Below are 21,302 nucleotides of genomic sequence, written 5' to 3' on the forward strand. Positions count from 1 at the left end.
CCAGAACCGAGCGGGATCCCATTTTACATCTATCATCGAGTGGACTTTCCCCTAAGGTTATGAGTTAGACAATGGGCAAAAGCCTGATCCAGCAATATCGCATGAGTGAAGAAGGGCAATGCCGCTTGTAAGGCTCTTTCGTCGAGTGCGCGATCAGCCCGGTTTTGAATTTATAACCTTTGTTAACCGATGGAGGAATTTACATTTTTCACGTATTGCAACAAGACCTTTGAAACAGTAAACTATTGCTACAAAGTTATTTGTTATAATAAAGAAGTTATTGCATCAACCTGTTTGTTCCAATATGTAGAATTTATTGCAATGAGATCTTTGTGTTGCATAAACCTATTGCAATGAGATCTTCTTCTTATATATTTAAGTTTGAAACTTCGACTTAATTTTTATTATGGCATACTTGCTTATGCCTTCTCTTAATTTGTACTTTTAATTTTACTCTGTGGCAGTTTGGTCTTTGCTACTTTTCCAGTTTAGAATTTATTACTTTTCCTTATGTTATTAATTTGTTACAACTTACAATTACACGAATACAAATCCTCTATATCAAATTTGTGTTCTATTTTATGTTCCATCAATCACAACTTGTCATATGTTTTATTTATTTATTTTTCCATTTTAAACTTTGACTAATTTATAAGGAAAGTTAAACAAATACATGGTAAGTTGTAATTAATGGAACATAAAGTGGAATACAAAAAATGATATAGAGAATTTGTATTTCAATTACACAATTGTTTAATATATATATATATATATATATATATAAAAGAAATTTCTGTTATTTTTGTTGTTGTTGGGAACTTAAATGCTGTTATTATATAATAAATAAAAATGTTGTTATTGCAACCTCGTAATAATGTTTATGTCATTCTCTTTTTAATGATGCTAGTTGTTGGGCTGTGCTTTGCACAAATTTTTTCTCAATTTGTAAATATTATATAAGTAAACATTTATCTATTTTTAATTATTAGTTATTATTATAGAATTTTTTTTTTAAATTTTTTGCTTGGACTAATTTAATTTGTGGTTAATTTTATTAGAAAATCATTGCAGGTGCCTAAGATAATATAAAAATAAATGCTCATTTCCTAAAATCAATTGATGTCTTTATTGAAAAAAAAAGGACAAAGTTTGACTACAAACTTAGTTGTAGCCTAAAATTACAACTCCTACTAAAAAAATTAATATGACTACATATTTTTAAAATCTAACCGTCGAATTGTGTGTTTTTTATATTCTTTACATCGGCATCAATACTGCATCATATTTCAATCAAATATTTTTCTTCATATTCACATTTTTAATCCCAAAATCTACCACCAACTGTCTAGGTTTTTATTTATTTATTTATTTTTTAATTTTTTAATTTCATTAACATAAAAAGACAATGCACTGTTAAGCAATACAAAATTTATGGGCATATTCGGTGTTGATGATAGGCATTTTAGTGGTCATAAAAGCCAAACCAAAAACATTAGACAATATCACTTTAAGAACAACTAAAGTACTATACCTGATCCCTTGTTCACTAAAGTGCTATAGATTAGTAAACATGGCTAGTTTACTAGTCATACATCAGCCTCAACACTACATCACATTTCAATAAATTTTTTTTTTTTCATATTCACATTTTAATACCAAAATCCACCACCACCACCAATTACAACCGCACCACCACCCTTTTTGTTGTTGTTGTTGATAATATCACTGACATAAAAAAGGCAGTGCACTACATGTTAAGTGATACAAAATTTATGGGTGTAACCCATGTTGGTGAATAGGCATTTTAGTGGCCGTGGAAGCCATACTAAAAACATTAGACAATATCACTTTATGAACAACTAAGGTACTATACTTGATCCCTTGTTGACTGAAGTGCTGTAGATTAGTAAGCATGGCCAGTTCCTACAGTGAGGTTTCCTTTTATTATTGCAGACTTGTTCCAAGCATTGGTTATCTATGAGCACAATAACGTGTTGTAAGTTCTGATTTTATACTGAAAAAGCGCCTCCACTAGTCTTGGTTCTCAATTCTCTTAATGTTGGGCTGCTTAGATACTTGAGTTGGAGCTTGAGTTGTCCTGAAGCTTCTTGGTACCCCATCTGGGTTTTAATCCAAAAATCCACACACACCTTGCACAATTGCACACCTAGGCAACACTACGCAACAAAACACATAATAGCCCAACTTTGTCTTTGTCGCCTTTCCCAAAACCTAGCCACCGTCAAACCCAACCACAACCAAGCCAAAATGCAAATCGGACCCAACCACCTAGCCAAAACCCTGTCACCATTGGACCTAGCCAAAACCCAAATTGAACCCAACCACTACACCTACCATCGAACCCAACCCAGAAAGTCAGAGAGAGAGAGAACATAGAAGAGGGAGAAGAGTGATAAGAACCCCAAATTATGTCATATGCCCTGTAATCTCCTCATAGTTGTTATAATTCCTTTAGTTAATTAGTTAGTTGAGATTAGGATTAGTTAGTTAGGATTTGAGTACATGTAGCTCATTTAACACATGCCTTAATTCATAAAGCACACGTTAAATTTACTAGCCAATTATCTTGAGTCATGTGGGCTAATGAGATTTGAGGTAGTCTCCTACAAATACATAACTGTAATTCAACATTAAATATAATTGAAGAATAAACTAACTCATTGCTTAGTGCATTTCTTCTCTCTCTTATAATATTTCTTTATGGAGGATGACTGCCTCGAATGAAGTCAATTTCTTTACAATTCTCATACATTCCCCTACAATTCCCACCCATCCCCACTAGGAACCACTAGGTTCCTTAAACCAATTGAATGCTTAGTGAATTTCCTCTCTCTCTCTCTCTCTCTCTCTCTCTCTCTTAATTTTCTCTATAGAGGTGACTACCTTGAATTACGTCAATTTTCCTACAATTCTCATACATTCCTTTACGATTCTTCTCCAACCCCATTAGGAAACTCTAGGTTCTCAACAAAGAGTCAATGGGGAGAGGAGAGAGAGAGAAAAGAGAATAAAAAATAATATTTTTATTAGTAGTAGCAAGGAATAGTGTCTCACTAATTGTAGTGAGGTAAGATTGAATTTTAAATTTTTTGGTAGTTTGTTAAGACTGATGCGTGGGTTTTTTTAGCTATATTTTTAACCCTAGGCTCATTTGTTGAAACTGATGTGAATGTTCTTTGCTAAACTAACCCACAATCAAATGTTTAGCTAAAGAACCCACAAAACTCCACTTTTACTAGTCATATATCAGCCTCAGTACTACATCACATGTCAATAAAATATTATTTCTTCATATTCACATTTTTAATCCCAAAATCCACCACCACCACCAATCACAATCACAACCGCACCACTATCCATTTGGGTTTTTTTTATTTTATTTTTTTTATTGATAATATCATTAACATAAAAAAGCAGTGTACTACATGTTAAGCAATACAAAATTTATGGGTGTACCCAATGTTGGAGAATAGGCATTTTAGTGGTTGTGGAAGCCGTACCAAAAACATTAGACAATATCACTTTAGGATTTTTAATAATATTTAGAAGGAATATATAAAACCCCTAATGAAATGAGATTGTTTTATCCATATATATTTGTGTGTGTGTGGGGAGGGGGGGGGGGGGTGTAAAGATTTTGGATTTTCTGCTTCGTCCTTTGCACGAAACCGGTGTCAGAAAGAGCACCAGTCTCATTTCGTTAGCCTCAATTCATCAGTTGGCCCCAATTCCAGTGCGGTTTTGTTGACTCGGTTGCTGCAGTGGAATTTGGGTTCTGCTCACCCCTAATGTTTAGTGTCTTTTAAGTTTGATTGATATTAGAGATACTGTAAAATTTATAATGTAAATTTTACAAATAGACATGTTATAATTTACAAAAAAGTAATTCATATATTCATTTTATTAAATTGTCTAAGTGAAACCAATCATATTTTTTAGAGGTGGATTCGAAAATACCCATGGTTTTTGTTTTAAGAAAATGATTTTTTTTTTTAAATTTGTAAAGATGCCAATTTTTGGGGAAAATTTGATTTTAAAAAGTTTCATGGGTTTTTCTTTTAAAGAAAAAGGGTTTGGATTTAAAAATCCCATGATTTTTATAACAAAAGAAAGTTTGTATTGAAAACGTTTTTTCTTTTTGTGAAAAAACCAATTTTGAAAAAAAAAAAACTTAAGAAAAGAATTGATTAAAAAACGTTTCCATGGGTTTTATTTTTAGAGAAATAGTGTTTGGATCCAAAAATCTCATGGTTTATTATCATTCTTGAAGAAAACATGGTGTAGAAAAGTTAATTCCTTTTTTATCCAAAACTTTTCTTATTCAAAAAGTCTTTTTAAAAGAAAATCATTTTCGGAAAGAGGGAAAAAAGGATCTTTTTTTTTTAAAGAAAAATCTTTGAATCCTTTTTTTTTAATAGAAAAAAACACTTTTAAAGATTTATTTACCCAAGTTTTTATTTTATGGCAACATTAAACATGAGAAAGAATAGAGAGCAACAAGAATGAATAAGGGTGCTAGAAATTAAAAGACAAGAAACTAACGTGCTTTAGAAGTAAAAGAATTTGAATATAAGACGTAAAAATAAATTGATTGAAATTTAATAGAATTTAAAGACAATAAGAGTAAAGTGCTAGGAATTTAAAGAAATGCAAAGACAAGACAATAAATATAAAGAGCTTGGAATTTAAACAAATGTAAAGACAAGACAATAAAAATAAAGAGCTTGGAATCTAAAGAAATGTAAAGTCAAGACAATAAATATAAGGAGTTTGGAATCTAAAGAAATGTAAAGTCAAGACAATAAATATAAGGAGTTTGGAATTTTAATAAATGTACAGACACAACAATAAATATAAAGAACCTGGAATTAAATAAATTTAAAGAGTAGACAATAAATATAAAGAACTTGTAATTTAAAGAAATGTAAAGACAAGACAATAAAACTAAAGTTTATTGGAAACCATTTCTTAGAAAATTTCCATTAAATAAGTTCTAATCTTGCCAGATCACGCCTTATGGATTCTTTACCAATACATGAAATGGGAGTACAAGCAATTGCCATTCTCTAGGCAACATACTCATATTGTGCTTGGGAACAAGGTTTAGAATCCATTTAAGAGAAAGCCATCTATGATAAAACTTTATTTTCTAACTAAAATGGTCACGCACATGGCCTACCATCTAAGTTATGAGAGAGAGAGAGAGAGAGAGAGGAGAGAGAGAGAGAGAGAGAGAGAAGAGAGAGTGTGTGTGTGTGTGTGTGTGTGTGTGTGTGTGCAATAAATACATGGGAGGGAAGAACAATATATTAAGATGAATAAATAAAGCAACAAGATAAACAGGAGCAATAGAATAAATAGATGAATAAGGTAAATAGATAAACAAGATAAATAGATGAACAACAAGCTAAATAGATCAATAGATATATGAACAAATAAATAAGAACAACAAGATTGTTTTTCCTAGATGCCTAAAGCTGATGAGTCCTCCCCCACCCACAAGAATATAAATATTCAACAAGTAAATGAAACAATAGAACAATATGTACATATACAAATAAATATGAGCAACAAGATAAATAAAGGAACAAATAAATAAGAAAAAACAAAATAGTTTTTCCTAGATGCCTAGTGTTGATGAGTCCTTGCCCCTAGGGGTACTTCTCATATAATGTCTAGGTAAAGGTATGAAACCCATCTAAGAAAAACCCACAAGCATATAGATATACAACAAATAAATGAAACAATCGAATAATATAAAGCATTATACAACTAAAGCAATGTATGAAGAACAATAGATAACTAGTGCAAGCAATATAAAGATAGAACAAGGAATTAAAATACAAGAATACAAAGAGACAACGAATAAAAAGTCATTTTTATATGTAAAATGTTATAATAACAGTAAAGAAAAATGTTTATAGTTGTAAAGAAGCTAAACCATTTCCTACAATTTACCCACTTACCCAAATATATTATTATTATTTTTAAATGAAGGGAGAGAGTGGCTAGAAATTTTGAGAGGGGTTTCCTAAAGAAAAATGTGTGAGAGAGAGAGAGAGAGAGAATTCTTGCCTGGAGAAATTTTTGGGGATTTTTGTCTCTTTTTACAAAAATAGCGGGTATATATAGTGGTAGAGAGGCCATGTGGGAGTGCTGAAGCATCACCTCCCATATAGCCATATGGTGTCATGCGGCTATGGGCAGTATGTTGCACAACACCCCACATCATGTCTCATGATTTTTGCCTTATGTTTCATATTTCATCTCTTTTGGAAGAGAGTAGACGCGGTGCAGAAACCCTTTAAACCCTTCTTATACCTTTTTATTGGATGTTAATTTTGACATATCCACCGTTTGAATGCATTTTTGTATTATATCATCCATACTAGTAAAATTTTAAGAAGATCAAAAATCAATAGTTATATCATCAATCAAATTTTTTAATTTCAATTTTTTTTTTGTCTTAAAATTATGCATAAAAAATACTCCTATGTTTATAGATTGAATAGTAATTAACATCCAATTTGAATGAATTTTGATATGTATGTTAAGAATATAAAGAACATGCAATTAAATAGTTAGATTTTCAAAATATATAGTTATGTTAATTTTTTTAGTAGGAGTTTTGAAAGATTTCTACTAACTAGTTTTGAAAGAAACTTTATTCATAAATAAATAAATAAATTCATTACACTATGTTGCCTTATAACATATTAGAACGTGCACAAAAAGATTTGGCATGTGCCAATTGAGCCAAATTTCAACTTTATCAATAAGAAGAAAAGTAATTCTGAACCAATGGCAGAACCACATTGGGACCAAAGGGGCTTGCCAAAACAACTTTGATAACTTGAAGAAATTAGATGTTAGCTCCAAGAAGTAAGGAAAATAGGGAGTGATGAGTTGAAGTAAGGGAAAAGGACACTCATATTTGTGTAGTTGAGAACTCAAAAACATGTTTTGTACACTGAATGTAACAAATTGTTCCGGCCTCTTTGAGAAGTCAAGAGGCTTTAAGTGTGTCAATTGGTTGTGTCAATTAGATTTAATTTGAAAATCCTCCCCACCCCACCCCACACACCCCATGTTCTAAGTTAATTTTCCTTTTATATTAATGTTTGGAGCATTTAAGAAGCCTCTAAATAAGAGGAACATCGCCAATAGATATTGGGTAATTGTTTATGCTTTATTGAGCAATATTCCTCCGTAAACGGAGGTGCTAAATTTGTTTTAGCTTAGGTGTAATAGCATGGTTGGCTTAGATACCTCAAAAAAAAAAAAAAAAAAGGTTCAAAAGAGTTGTTGACTTTGTTGAACAAATTGTTCACTTAATATTGTAATTTGTTCCTATCATAAATGTTGGAGCATTTTAATATTAAATAATTAAAATGAGTAAATGTTATAACATAAATGTAAAGATGTGGAGTGAATATGGAAGATGAAGAGTTGTGAAAAAAGTTTAATCCCACATTGAAAAGGAGAGAGACTTTTTTATTCTTTTTAATTGTGGTGATTAATGGGCTAACATGAATTGTCTCAGATATTGGGCTAGATACGTGCGCAAGGGGGAGGTGAAGAGTGGAGGTATCAAAAATGGAAATGAATCAGCCCCTCTAGCCATACGACACTTGTTGGGCTGTTGTATCCTGGGGGAGACAAGTCAGAGAAGGTCTGCACCGGTTACAAGAGTTAGCCAACCAAGGGCTTGAATCTCCTTAAAGAGAGCGAGTGCCGCGCCTCAGTCTAAATAGTGTTGTGTATTTCTACGACACTTGTTGGGCTGTTGTATCCTGGGGGAGACAAGTCAGAGAAGGTCTGCACCGGTTACAAGAGTTAGCCAACCAAGGGCTTGAATCTCCTTAAAGAGAGCGAGTGCCGCGCCTCAGTCTAAATAGTGTTGTGTATTTCTTTCTTTATATCAATAATATTCAAAGTACTATTCAGTTTCTCTTTGTGTATTATTTCCATTATTATTATTGTGTTTGCACCAACAATTTTAAGGAGATTCAAACACATGGAGTCTACACAAGAGAAACCAAATGAGCCTGTTGGAGATCTCAACAAGCCTTTTCGCTTTAAGGGAGCCCATTGCAAGAGGTGGAAAGGAAAGGTCCTCTTCTACTTGAGTCTTCTTAAAGTCTCCTACATCCTCACTGATAAGAATCCGTCAAAAGTTCCTACCGATGAGATGAGTGAGGAAGAATATATTCTCCATCAAGAAAAAATAGATAAGTATACAAAAGATGAATATAATTGTCGCTCTTATCTATTGAATTGTCTTGCCGATCATTTCTATAATTATTATGATACAACTTACAATTCTGCTAAGAAAATTTGGAAGGCTTTACAAAGCAAGTATGATACCGAGGAGGCAGGTGCAAAGAAGTATGTTGCTAGTAGATTTTTCCGTTACCAAATGGTGGATGGAAAATCGGTGGTGGATCAAGCACAAGACTTCCAAATGATTGTGGCAGAATTGAGATCCGAAGGCATAAAGATTGGAGACAATTTGGTGGTAGCTGGCATAATTGATAAACTACCACAATCTTGGAGGGAGTTCCAAAAGACTTTGCGGCACAAACAAAAGGAGACATCCTTGGAGACTTTGATCACACGCATCCGTGTGGAGGAGGAGGCTAGAGGACAAGATGCAGTCATGACACAAGAGAGCAATGGTAATTCCACCACAAAGGTAAACCTTATCTCATCCAATAATAATATGCCCAAAAATCATTTTCTTAGAAATGTTCAATTGAAGCCTAAAAAAAGAGCCTTTAAAAATAATAATAGACCTCAAGGAAGGGGAAACCCAAATAAAAATTACAATAAGAACCAAGGATCCCCTTCACAAGATCAATTTAATAGATCCTATTTTGTCTGTGGCAAGAGTGGGCATATTGCTCGATTTTGCAAATTTCGGAAACGTGAATCTGTCCCGCAGGCTAACGTAACCGAAGAGCCTTTATTGGCTATGATTACAGACATCAATATGGTGCAATATGTTGAAGGGGGGCAGATTCTGGTGCTAATAGGCACGTCTGCTATGACAAGAATTGGTTCAAATTGTACACTCCTTTTGAAGAAGAAAAAACTGTTATGCTTGGTGACTCTAGTAAAACCAAGGTTCTTGGGAGTGGTGAGGTTGAATTGAAATTCACTTCTGGACGTGTGCTAACATTGAAAGATGTACTTTACACTCCGTCCATGAGGAAGAATTTGATGTCAAGTTTTTTGCTTAACAAGGCTGGCTTCAAGCAAACTATGGAATCTGATAATTATGTAATCACAAAAAAGGGATTATTTGTGGGCAAGGGTTATGCTTGTGATGGAATGTTTAAATTGAATGTTGAGAATAATAAAGCATCTACCAGTTCAATTTATATGCTTTCTTCTATTAATTTTTGGCATGCTCGTTTGTGTCATATAAATAGTAGATATGTGGGAATCATGAGTAGTTTAGGATTAATTCCAAGACTGTCAAAAGATTTTGAAAAATGTGAAACTTGTAGTCAAGCTAAGATTACAAAAAGGCCTCATAAAAATGTTGTAAGAAATACCGAATTGCTTGAGTTAATTCATTCCGATTTATGTGAATTTGAGGGAATTTTAACTCGTGGAGGAAATAGATATATTATCACTTTTATTGATGATTTCTCAAAATATACAACTATTTATTTGTTGAAAAATAAAAGTGATGCTTTTGAAAAATTTCAAGATTTTTTAAAAGAAGTTGAAAATCAATTCGGTAGAAAAATAAAAAGAATAAGAAGTGATAGAGGCCGTGAGTATGAATCAAGTGCATTCAACTCATTTGCTCAGTCTTTGGGAATTATCCATGAAACTACTGCACCATATTCACCTGCTTCTAATGGTGTGGCTGAAAGAAAAAATAGAACTTTAATTGAGTTAATAAATGCCATGTTAATTGAATCTGGTGCACCTTTACATTTTTGGGGTGAAGCTATTTTAACTGCATGTCATGTTTTGAATAGGGTGCCACATAAAAAGTCACACACCACATCTTTTGAGATGTGGAAAGGACATAAGCCAAATTTGGGATATTTGAGAGTATGGGGTTGTCTTGCTTATATAAGGCTTACTGACCCTAAAATGCCTAAATTAGGTATAAGAGCTACTACCTGTGCTTTTCTTGGTTATGCGATTAATAGTGCAGCCTATAGATTTTTTGATCTTGAAAACAAAATAATTTTTGAATCTGGTGATGCAATTTTTCATGAAGAAAAATTTCCTTTTAAATTGAAAAATAGTGGGGGTGAAGAAAATATTTTGTCACAACCTAGTTCTTCTACTTCACATTTACAGAATCAAGAAAATTTTGAAATGGAACCTAGAAGGAGTAAAAGAGCTAGAGTTGAAAAGGATTTTGGTCCTGATTATTATGTTTTTAACATTGAGGAAAATCCCCAAAATTTAAAAGAGGCTTTAACATCACCTGATACTATATTTTGGAAAGAGGCTGTAAATGATGAGATGAAATCTCTAATTTCTAATAAAACTTGGAAATTAGTAGATCTTCCACCGGGTTGTAAGACCATAGGTTGTAAATGGGTCCTTAGAAAAAAGTTGAAACCGGATGGGTCAATAAATAAGTTTAAAGCTAGACTTGTTGCAAAAGGCTTTAAACAAAAAGCTGATCTTGATTTCTTTGATACATTTTCTCCGATAACAAGAATTACATCTATTAGATTGTTAATTGCCATTGCTGCAATTTTTGATTTGAAAATTCATCAAATGGATGTAAAAACTGCTTTTCTAAATGGGGACCTAGAGGAAGAGATTTATATGGATCAACCCGAAGGCTTTGTAGAGCCTGGCCAAGAAAGCAAGGTATGTAAGCTAACTAAATCCCTATATGGCTTAAAACAAGCACCTAAGCAGTGGCATGAAAAGTTTGATTCCTGCATGATTGAGAATGGTTATAAATCAAATGAATGTGATAAATGTATTTATTCTAAATCATGGAATAATTTACATGTTATTATTAGCCTCTATGTGGATGATATGTTAATTTTTGGCTCAAATATGCATGTTATAAATGATACAAAAAATATGCTTAAAAGCCATTTTGATATGAAAGATCTTGGTGAGGCTAATTTTATTTTGGGCATGAAAATTACAAAAACATGTGATGGAATATATCTTGATCAATCACATTACGTTGAGAAAATATTGAGAAAATATAATTTTCATGATCACAAAAGTGTAGCTACTCCTTTTGATTCTAGTGTTCATTTATTTCCTGTGAATAATGATAATGAGATTGTTAATCAAAAGGATTATGCTAGTATCATTGGTAGTTTGCGTTATGCTACTGATTGTACTAGACCTGACATTGCATATGCAGTAGGAGTGCTTAGCAGATTTACTAGCAAACCTAGTAAAGATCATTGGCTAGCTATTGAGCGAGTTATGAAATATTTAATTGGTACCAAAAACTATGGCTTATTTTATAAAAAGTACCCTGCTGTGATTGAAGCTTTTAGTGATGCCGATTGGAATACTTTGTCAGGTGATTCTCTCTCTACCACTGGTTATATTTTTACTTTAGGTAGTGGTGCTATTTGTTGGAAATCTAAAAAGCAAACGATAATTGCTAATTCAACAATGGAAGCTGAATTAATAGCATTAGCTTCAGCTAGTGAAGAGGCAAATTGGCTTAGAGATTTGTTATATGAAATTCCACTTTGGGAAAAGCCAATTCCACCTATATTAATTCATTGTGATAGCACTGCCACAATTGGTAGAGTTAAAAACCGTTACTACAACGGTAAATCCAGACCTATAAGAAGAAAGCACAGTACCGTGCGATCTTATTTGAATAGTGGCATCATAACTGTGGATTATATTAAATCTAATGATAATTTTGCAGATCCATTTACCAAGGCCTTGGCAAAAGATAGAGTCTGGAATACATCGAGGGGGATGGGACTAAAGTCCATAGAATCATGAGCCATGTATGAGGATACCCAACCCAAGGACCAGAGATCCTGAGAATTGGGTTCAATGGGAAAAACGAATCATATGATGGTCGTAAGAAATGCACTATTTATTTTTTTTTAAATTATTTATTCTGTAAATAATTTTTTAATTGTTCATCCCTATGATGTAAGTGCATTTATCCTGTAATGTGGAGAGGTTGAGTAAAAAACTCTTAATGAAATTTGTAGCTCGTATGAGTGGGGTGTCAGAATTGCAGGAGCACCCTTGACAAATTTCACCTATGTGAGTGTGGGGGTGGGGCCGCTCCCTATGAGATTTGGACTTAATCTCAAATACACCCATGAAACTGGGATCAGCACATGGCCGTAAAGTGCTAGCTATAAAAGCTCATGTCAACACCTGGGTTGTTATGTGTAAGCAGTGATGTTTAATTTCCCTAAAGCAGTCCTAGTTCAAGTCGGAGACCACTACGACTCTGGAGTTGAGATCGCTGTTTTACTAAGTGAAGGTTCAATGCAGAGCACACCTTCATGATGCATAGTGACCCATCTTTGCCTGGTAATCTCTCTTTAACTAAAATTTAATATTAAAATGAGTGGGGGATTGTTGGAGCATTTTAATATTAAATAATTAAAATGAGTAAATGTTATAACATAAATGTAAAGATGTGGAGTGAATATGGAAGATGAAGAGTTGTGAAAAATGTTTAATCCCACATTGAAAAGGAGAGAGACTTTTTTATTCTTTTTAATTGTGGTGATTAATGGGCTAACATGAATTGTTTCAGATATTGGGCTAGATACGTGCGCAAGGGGGAGGTGAAGAGTGGAGGTATCAAAAATGGAAATGAATCAGCCCCTTCTAGCCATACGACACTTGTTGGGCTGTTGTATCCTGGGGGAGACAAGTCAGAGAAGGTCTGCACCGGTTACAAGAGTTAGCCAACCAAGGGCTTGAATCTCCTTAAAGAGAGCGAGTGCCGCGCCTCAGTCTAAATAGTGTTGTGTATTTCTTTCTTTACATCAATAATATTCAAAGTACTATTCAGTTTCTCTTTGTGTATTATTTCCATTATTATTATTGTGTTTGCACCAACAATAAACAATATAAAATATATATATATATATATATATGTTGTAATTTGTAACAACTTTCAAATATGGATTATTCATTGCAATAGAGGGTTTTCACATTTTATTTTTATTTTTGCAATTATTATTAAAATCATGATAGATCATGTAAAATTAAAAAGATTTTATGTATGAATTGTACTTCCATAAGAATTTTTCCCTTTGCATTGTGACTAGAAGTAAGTATGTGTGTGAGTTTGTGTGTGTGTGTATAGATGTGAGGTAATGGGAAAAACTTATTTAGAGAGTATAAAGGTAGTACAAGATCTGCATTTTTTTTTTCCTGGTATTTCTCACTCACAGAGCCACATGGTCTTGCTCTATGGTGAGTGGAAGGAGGTCTGGTTGACTGATCCTCCCATCACATCCATAATAAAATCTTGCCAAAGACTTAGAAAAAGAAAATAATAATAACATCGTTTCATCAAATTCCACAAACAAAGAAATCAAAATCCTTTTTCCTTTTACAGTACCTAATCACACTACAAGAAAAAAGATCTGTTAGAACAAGTAATATTGCAACAACAAACATAATTGGGGTAATATATATACTATTGTATCCGTGGGTTGTTTTTTGTTGTAATAGTAACTTAAATTTATTAAATCAATTAACTTTGTTGAACAAATTGTTCACTTAATGTTGTAATTTGTTCCTATCATAAACAATAAAAAAAAAAATGTTGTAATTTGTAACAACTTTCAAACATGGATTATTCATTACAATAGAGAGTTTTCACATTTTATTTTTATTTTTTCAATTATTATTAAAACCATGATAGATCATATAAAATTAAAAAGATTTTATGTATGAATTATACTTTCATAAGAATTTTTCCCTTTGCATTGTGACTAGAAGTAAGTGTGTGTGTGTGTGTGCGCCCATGTGTGTATATAGATGTGAGGTAATGAGCAGGACTTATTTAGAGAGTATGACAAGGTCGTACAAGATCTGTATTTTTTTTTTCTCAGTATTTTTCACTCACAGAGCCACATGGTCTTGCTCTACAGTGAGTGGAAGGAGGTCTGGTTGACTGATCCTTCCATCACATCCATAATAAAATTTTGCCAAAGACTTAGAAAAAGAAAAAAATAATAATAATAACCTCGTTTCATCAAATTCCATAAACAAAGAAATCAAAATCGTTTTTCCTTTTATAGTACCTAATCACACTACAAGAAAAAAGACCTGTTACAACAAGTAATATTGCAACTACAAACATAATTGGGGTAATATACATATATACTATTGTATTTGTGGGTTGTTTTTTTTGTTGTAATAGTAACTTAAATTTATTAAATCAATTAAGATTGTTGCAAGAATTACCTTGTCACATCTAAATGTATTGTTGTAATAACTAAACTTTGTTTTATTTTGAAATATGTTGTTGCAATAAGAAACCACTTAGTTCACATCAAAATATATTGTTGTAATAGGTGAAAAAAGACTTATTACATGTGTTTGATTGTAAACTCAACATTTTATGTATATATTTGTGTTTTTGGACATATTAATTTGATGGAGTACTTTGACTTTTGCATTTTTTAATTTGTATATTTAATTTGTTATTGTAGTTCTTCAATATAATGTTTATATTGTCTTATAATGTGTATATTGCAAGATAGGGTTATAGACAAATTAATAATAATAAAAAAAACTCAACCTATTGCAATAAGATTGTTTGTTGTAATAACTTATGACATTTTTCACATAAGCGAAAAGGCTTTCCAAATGGAATGCGGAATGCTAATCTATTAGACTAACTTATAGAAAAAAATTAGATTTTAAGGTTATGAGTTAGACAATGGGCGAAAGCCCGATCCAGCAATATCGCATGAGTGAAGAAGGGCAATGCCGCTTGTAAAGCTCTTTCGTCGAGTGCACGATCAGCCCGGTTTTGAATTCATAACCTTTGTTAACCGATGGAGGAATTTACATTTTTCACGTATTGCAACAAGACCTTTGAAACAGTAAACTATTGCTACAAAGTTATTTGTTATAATAAAGAAGTTATTGCATCAACCTATTTGTTACAATATGTAGAATTTATTGCAATGATATCTTTGTGTTGCATAAACCTATTGCAATGAGATCTTCTTCTTATATATTTAAGTTTGAAACTCCGACTTAATTTTTATTATGGCATACTTGCTTATGCCTTCTCTTAATTTGTACTTTTAATTTTACTCTGTGGCAGTTTGGTCTTTGCTACTTTTCCAGTTTAGAATTTATTATTTTTCCTTATGTTATTAACTTGTTACAACTTACAATTACACGAATACAAATCCTCTATATCAAATTTGTGTTCTATTTTATGTTCTATCAATCACAACTTGTCATATGTTTTTTTTATTTTTTATTTTTTTTTCCATTTTAAACTTTGACTAATTTATAAGGAAAGTTAAACAAATACATGGTAAGTTGTAATTAATGGAACATAAAGTGGAATACAAAAAATGATATAGAGAATTTGTATTTCAATTACACAATTGTTTAATATATATATATATATATAAAAGAAATTTCTGTTATTTTTGTTATTGTTGGGAACTTAAATGCCGTTATTATATAATAAATAAAAATGTTGTTATTGCAACCTCGTAATAATGTTTATGTCATTCTCTTTTTAATGATGCTAGTTGTTGGGCCGTGTTTTGCACAAATTTTTTCTCAATTTGTAAATATTATATAAGTAAACATTTATCTATTTTAAATTATTAGTTATTATTATACAATTTTTTTTTTTAATTTTTGCTTGGACTAATTTAATTTGTGGTTAATTTTATTAGAAAATCATTGCGGGCGCCTAAGATAATATAAAAATAAATGCTCAATTCCTAAAATCAATTGATGTCTTTATTGAAAAAAAAAGGACAAAGTTTGACTACAAACTTAGTTGTAGCCTAAAATTACAACTCCTAAAAAAATTTATATGACTACATATTTTTAAAATCTAACCGTCGAATTGTGTGTTTTTTATATTCTTTACATTGGCATCAATACTGCATCATATTTCAATCAAATATTTTTCTTCATATTCACATTTTTAATCCCAAAATCTACCACCAACTGTCTAGGTTTTTTTTTTTTTAATTTTTTAATTTTTTAATTTCATTAACATAAAAAGGCAGTGCACTGTTAAGCAATACAAAATTTATGGGCATATTCGGTGTTGATGATAGGCATTTTAGTGGTCATAAAAGCCAAACCAAAAACATTAGACAATATCACTTTAAGAACAACTAAAGTACTATACCTGATCCCTTGTTCACTAAAGTGATATAGATTAGTAAACATGGCTAGTTTACTAGTCATACATCAGCCTCAACACTACATCACATTTCAATAAAATATATTTTTTTTCATATTCACATTTTAATACCAAAATCCACCACCACCACCACCAATTACAACCGCACCACCACCCTTTTTTTGTTGTTGTTGTTGTTGTTGATAATATCACTAACATAAAAAAGGCAGTGCACTACATGTTAAGTGATACAAAATTTATGGGTGTAACCCATGTTGGTGAATAGGCATTTTAGTGGCCATGGAAGCCATACTAAAAACATTAGACAATATCACTTTAGGAACAACTAAGGTACCATACTTGATCCCTTGTTGACTGAAGTGATGTAGATTAGTAAGCATGGCCAGTTCCTACAGTGAGGTTTCCTTTTATTATTGCAGACTTGTTCCAAGCATTGGTTATCTATGAGCACAATAACGTGTTGTAAGTTCTGATTTTATACTGAAAAAGCGCCTCCACTAGTCTTGGTTCTCAATTCTCTTAATGTTGGGCTGCTTAGATACTTGAGTTGGAGCTTGAGTTGTCCTGAAGCTTCTTGGTACCCATTTGGGTTTTAATCCAAAAATCCACACACACCTTGCACAATTGCACACCTAGGAAACACTACGCAACAAAACACATAATAGCCCAACTTTGTCTTCGTCGCCTTTCCCAAAACCTAGCCACCGTCAAACCCAACCACAACCTAGCCAAAATGCAAATCGGACCCAACCACCTAGCCAAAACCCAAATTGAACCCAACCACTACACCTACCATCGAACCCAACCCAGAAAGTCAGAGAGAGAGAGAACATAGAAGAGGGAGAAAAGTGATAAGAACCCCAAATTATGTCATATGCCCTATAATCTCCTCATAGTTGTTATAATTCCTTTAGTTAATTAGTTAGTTGAGATTAGGATTAGTTAGTTAGGATTTGAGTACATGTAGCTCATTTAACACATGCCTTAATTCATAAAGCACATGTTAAATTTACTAGCCAATTATCTTGAGTCATGTGGGCCAATGAGATTTGAGGTAGTCTCCTACAAATACATAACTGTAATTCAACATTAAATATAATTGAAGAATAAACTAACTCATTGCTTAGTGCATTTCTTCTCTCTCTTATAATATTTCTCTATGGAGGATGACTGCCTCGAATTAAGTCAATTTCTTTACAATTCTCATACATTCCCCTACAATTCCCACCCATCCCCATTAGGAACCACTAGGTTCCTTAAACCAATTGAATGCTTAGTGAATTTCCTCTCTCTCTCTCTCTCTCTCTCTCTCTTAATTTTCTCTATAGAGGTGACTACCTTGAATTAAGTCAATTTTCCTACAATTCTCATACATTCCTTTACGATTCTTCTCCAACCCCATTAGGAAACTCTAGGTTCTCAACAAAGAGTCAATGGGGAGAGGAGAGAGAGAGAAAAGAGAATAAAAAATAATATTTTTATTAGTAGTAGCAAGGAATAGTGTCTCACTAGTTGTAGTGAGGTAAGATTGAATTTTAAATTTTTTGGTTGTTTGTTGAGACTGATGTGTGGGTTTTTTTAGCTATATTTTTAACCCTAGGCTCATTTGTTGAAACTGATGTGAATGTTCTTAGCTAAACTAACCCACAGTCAAATGTTTAGCTAAAGAACCCACAAAACTCCACTTTTACTAGTCATATATCAGCCTTAGTACTACATCACATGTCAATAAAATATTATTTCTTCATATTCACATTTTTAATCCCAAAATCCACCACCACCACCAATCACAATCACAATCGCACCACTATCCATTTGGGTTTTTTTTTTTTTTAATTTTTTTTTATTGATAATATCATTAACATAAAAAAGCAGTGTACTACATGTTAAGCAATACAAAATTTATGGGTGTACCGAATGTTGGTGAATAGGCATTTTAGTGGTTGTGGAAGCCATACCAAAAACATTAGACAAAATCACTTTAGGAACAACTAAAGTACTATACTTCATCCATTGTTGACTGAGGTGCTGTATATTAGTAAGCATAGCTAGTTCCTACAGTGAGGTTACCTTTCATTATTGCATACTTGTTCCAAGTAGTGATTATCTATGAGCATAGTAACGTGTTGTAAGTTTTGATTTTTAGCTTTTAAAAGCGCCTCCACTAGTCCTGGTTCTCGATCTCTTGTTTTTGGGCTGCATAGGAACATGAGTTGAAGCGTGACTTATTCCGAAGCTTCTTGGTTCCCCATTTGGCTTTTAATCCCAAAATCCACACACACCTTGCACAATCGCACACCCAGGCAGCACAAACACAAAAAACTCAAAATATCCCAACTTTGCCGCCACTAACTCAAATCCCGAAATCCAGTATCCACTTCCACAAAACCCAGCAACCACCCCACAAAAACACAACCACTGTTGAACCTAGCCAAAACCCGAAATCAAACCTAATTACCGTCCTGAAACCCAACCACAACCCAGCCAAAACGTAAATCAAATCCAACCACCTAGCCACTGTCAAACTTAGCCAAAACCCAAATTGGACCCAACCACCACACTCAACGTCGGACCCAACCCATAGAGTTAGGTGACAAGAGAGAGAGAGAGAGAGAGAGAGAGAGAAGAGTCAATAGGGAGAGGAGAGAGAAAAAAGAGAATAAAAAAATAATTTCATTAGTAATAGTGAGGAATAGTGTCTCATTGGTTGTAGCAAGGTAAGATTGAATTTTAAAATTTTTGGTAGTTTGTTGAGATTGGTGCGTGGGTTTTATGTGGGTTTTTAGCTACATTTTTAACCTTAGGCTAGTTTGTTGAGATTAATGTGAATGCTCTTAAGAGCATTCACATCAGCAAATTTTATCTTATTCTATTTTACCATCTTAAAAACCTATTTTATCAATTATACAATACCATTTTACAACACACTAGCATCCCAACTTTTATTTTTACTTACAATATATTAAAATAATATATATTACAAAATAAAATAATATAAAAAAAATCTCTCTCTCTTTTCTCTTCTCTCTTCATCTCCGTTCTCCTTCTCTGTGTTTTTCTCTCTTTCTCATCCCCCACTACCAACCCAAACCCATGAACATCACCCACGACCAAAACACAACTCAACCACACCCATGAATATCACCCACGGCCACCAAAAATCACCACCACCACCAAGAAAAAACACGGCCAAAACACAACTTAACCATACACATGAACATCACCCATGGCCACCAAAAATCACCACCACCACTACATCAGTCACAAATCCACCACCCCTAGGGGAAAAAAAGAAAAAAAAAAAAAGCCACAGCCATACCCATACCCACGGCCAAAACCCATCCATTACTAACAAAGCCACCAATGTCTCTTTCTCCCCCAACCTCTAGCACCAGCCAAAACCCATACCCATTGGCCAAACCCACGGCCAAAACCCACGCTGATCACCGATCCACCTCAATCGCCACCAACCCACAAAAACCACAACCACCAAACATGGGAATGATGAAACCTAGCCACCCACACCACCAAAAATGAAACCCATCCATTGATCCATTAAACCCATAGAAACCTAGCCACTGATCCATGAGTCCCACGCCACATCTCCACCATGGAGGCTTGATACGAGGGAAGATAGAGAGGAAAAAAAGAAGAAAAAAGAGGTTTACAATTGTGGTTCCGATTTGGAAGACGAAGAGGGAGACAAAGTGGGAAGAGAGAGTCTGAAGTGGAGAGGAGATGAGACAATGGAGAGAGAGGCATATATTTGTTTAGTAGGGAATAAAAAAAATATTATTTAGGTATACAATTGTGCTATAGTACCGTCTTACATTTAGGACGGTACTGTAGTGCAATCGCAAAATTTTTTACAATTGCATCTTTTTGCAAGACCGGATGGAGGAGGTTTTTAGAGACAAATGCTAAATAAAGGCAACATATGGCATTTAACATTCTCAATGTGAATGCTCTAAGTTCAACCAAGTTTGTTGCCAAATTTTATCCATTAACCAAAAAAAATATATATATATATGATTCTGCTACAATTGAAAAACAAAATAAAAACTGACATAAAACATCCGCTTTACTGTCACCTTTCTTTTTATTTAGCCATTGTTCTCGTTCTTTCCTTTATCAACACTTGCGTCCAAATCGTCTTTTGCATTCTATTCTTTTTCGTCATCGATATCAAAATTATCTTTCATGAGCATCTTCTTTGTATTCTTCTTCATCAGCATTTGGCTCATACTCAAATTAATCTATATAGTAGTATAAAACAATATATATTTTTTGCTATAATAGTTATTATGTTGGATATGATATTAGTTTTGTGATAAAAATCTGTTTAGAAAATTCAACTACACTCACTTTCCATCTCTATAACTTTTAGGTACTTTTGTGATATTATGAGAAGAATCTTATTTTTCTCATTTTGCAAGATTATTTATTGTTGTAATAACTTAAATAGCCCTATTTATAGTAGGCAATTTTTGAAAGAAGAAAAAAATCCAATATTTAATTGTTTGTATTAACATATTGTACCTATTTTTGTTGCAACGGCCTATTTTTTGGCATTAGAGTAATGTCGTCATCCTATGATTATTTTTGTTGCAACACTTACATTATTACTTATGCTATCGTAGATCCCAACGATTTTATAATCGTGCATGGTCAATCTACCATTGGGGGGACAAATCCTTTCTTTGCAACAAACCTGAAGGTTCTCTTTTCTTTTACGTTGAAGCTATCACTTCTTAGAAGGTGACGCTTCTTCTTTTTTCATTTTAAGAAACAAACAAAAAAAAAAAAAAAAAATACAAACTCTACTAGTATTGATACTACCCTTTTTCTTTTCTTTTTTGGGTGGGACTTGGGAGGGGGCCAATCTTTTGACTCAATCGATTGGAAGCCCCCAGATTCC

This window comes from Quercus lobata, chromosome 10 (assembly GCF_001633185.2).
Source record: "Quercus lobata isolate SW786 chromosome 10, ValleyOak3.0 Primary Assembly, whole genome shotgun sequence".
NCBI lineage: Eukaryota > Viridiplantae > Streptophyta > Magnoliopsida > Fagales > Fagaceae > Quercus > Quercus lobata.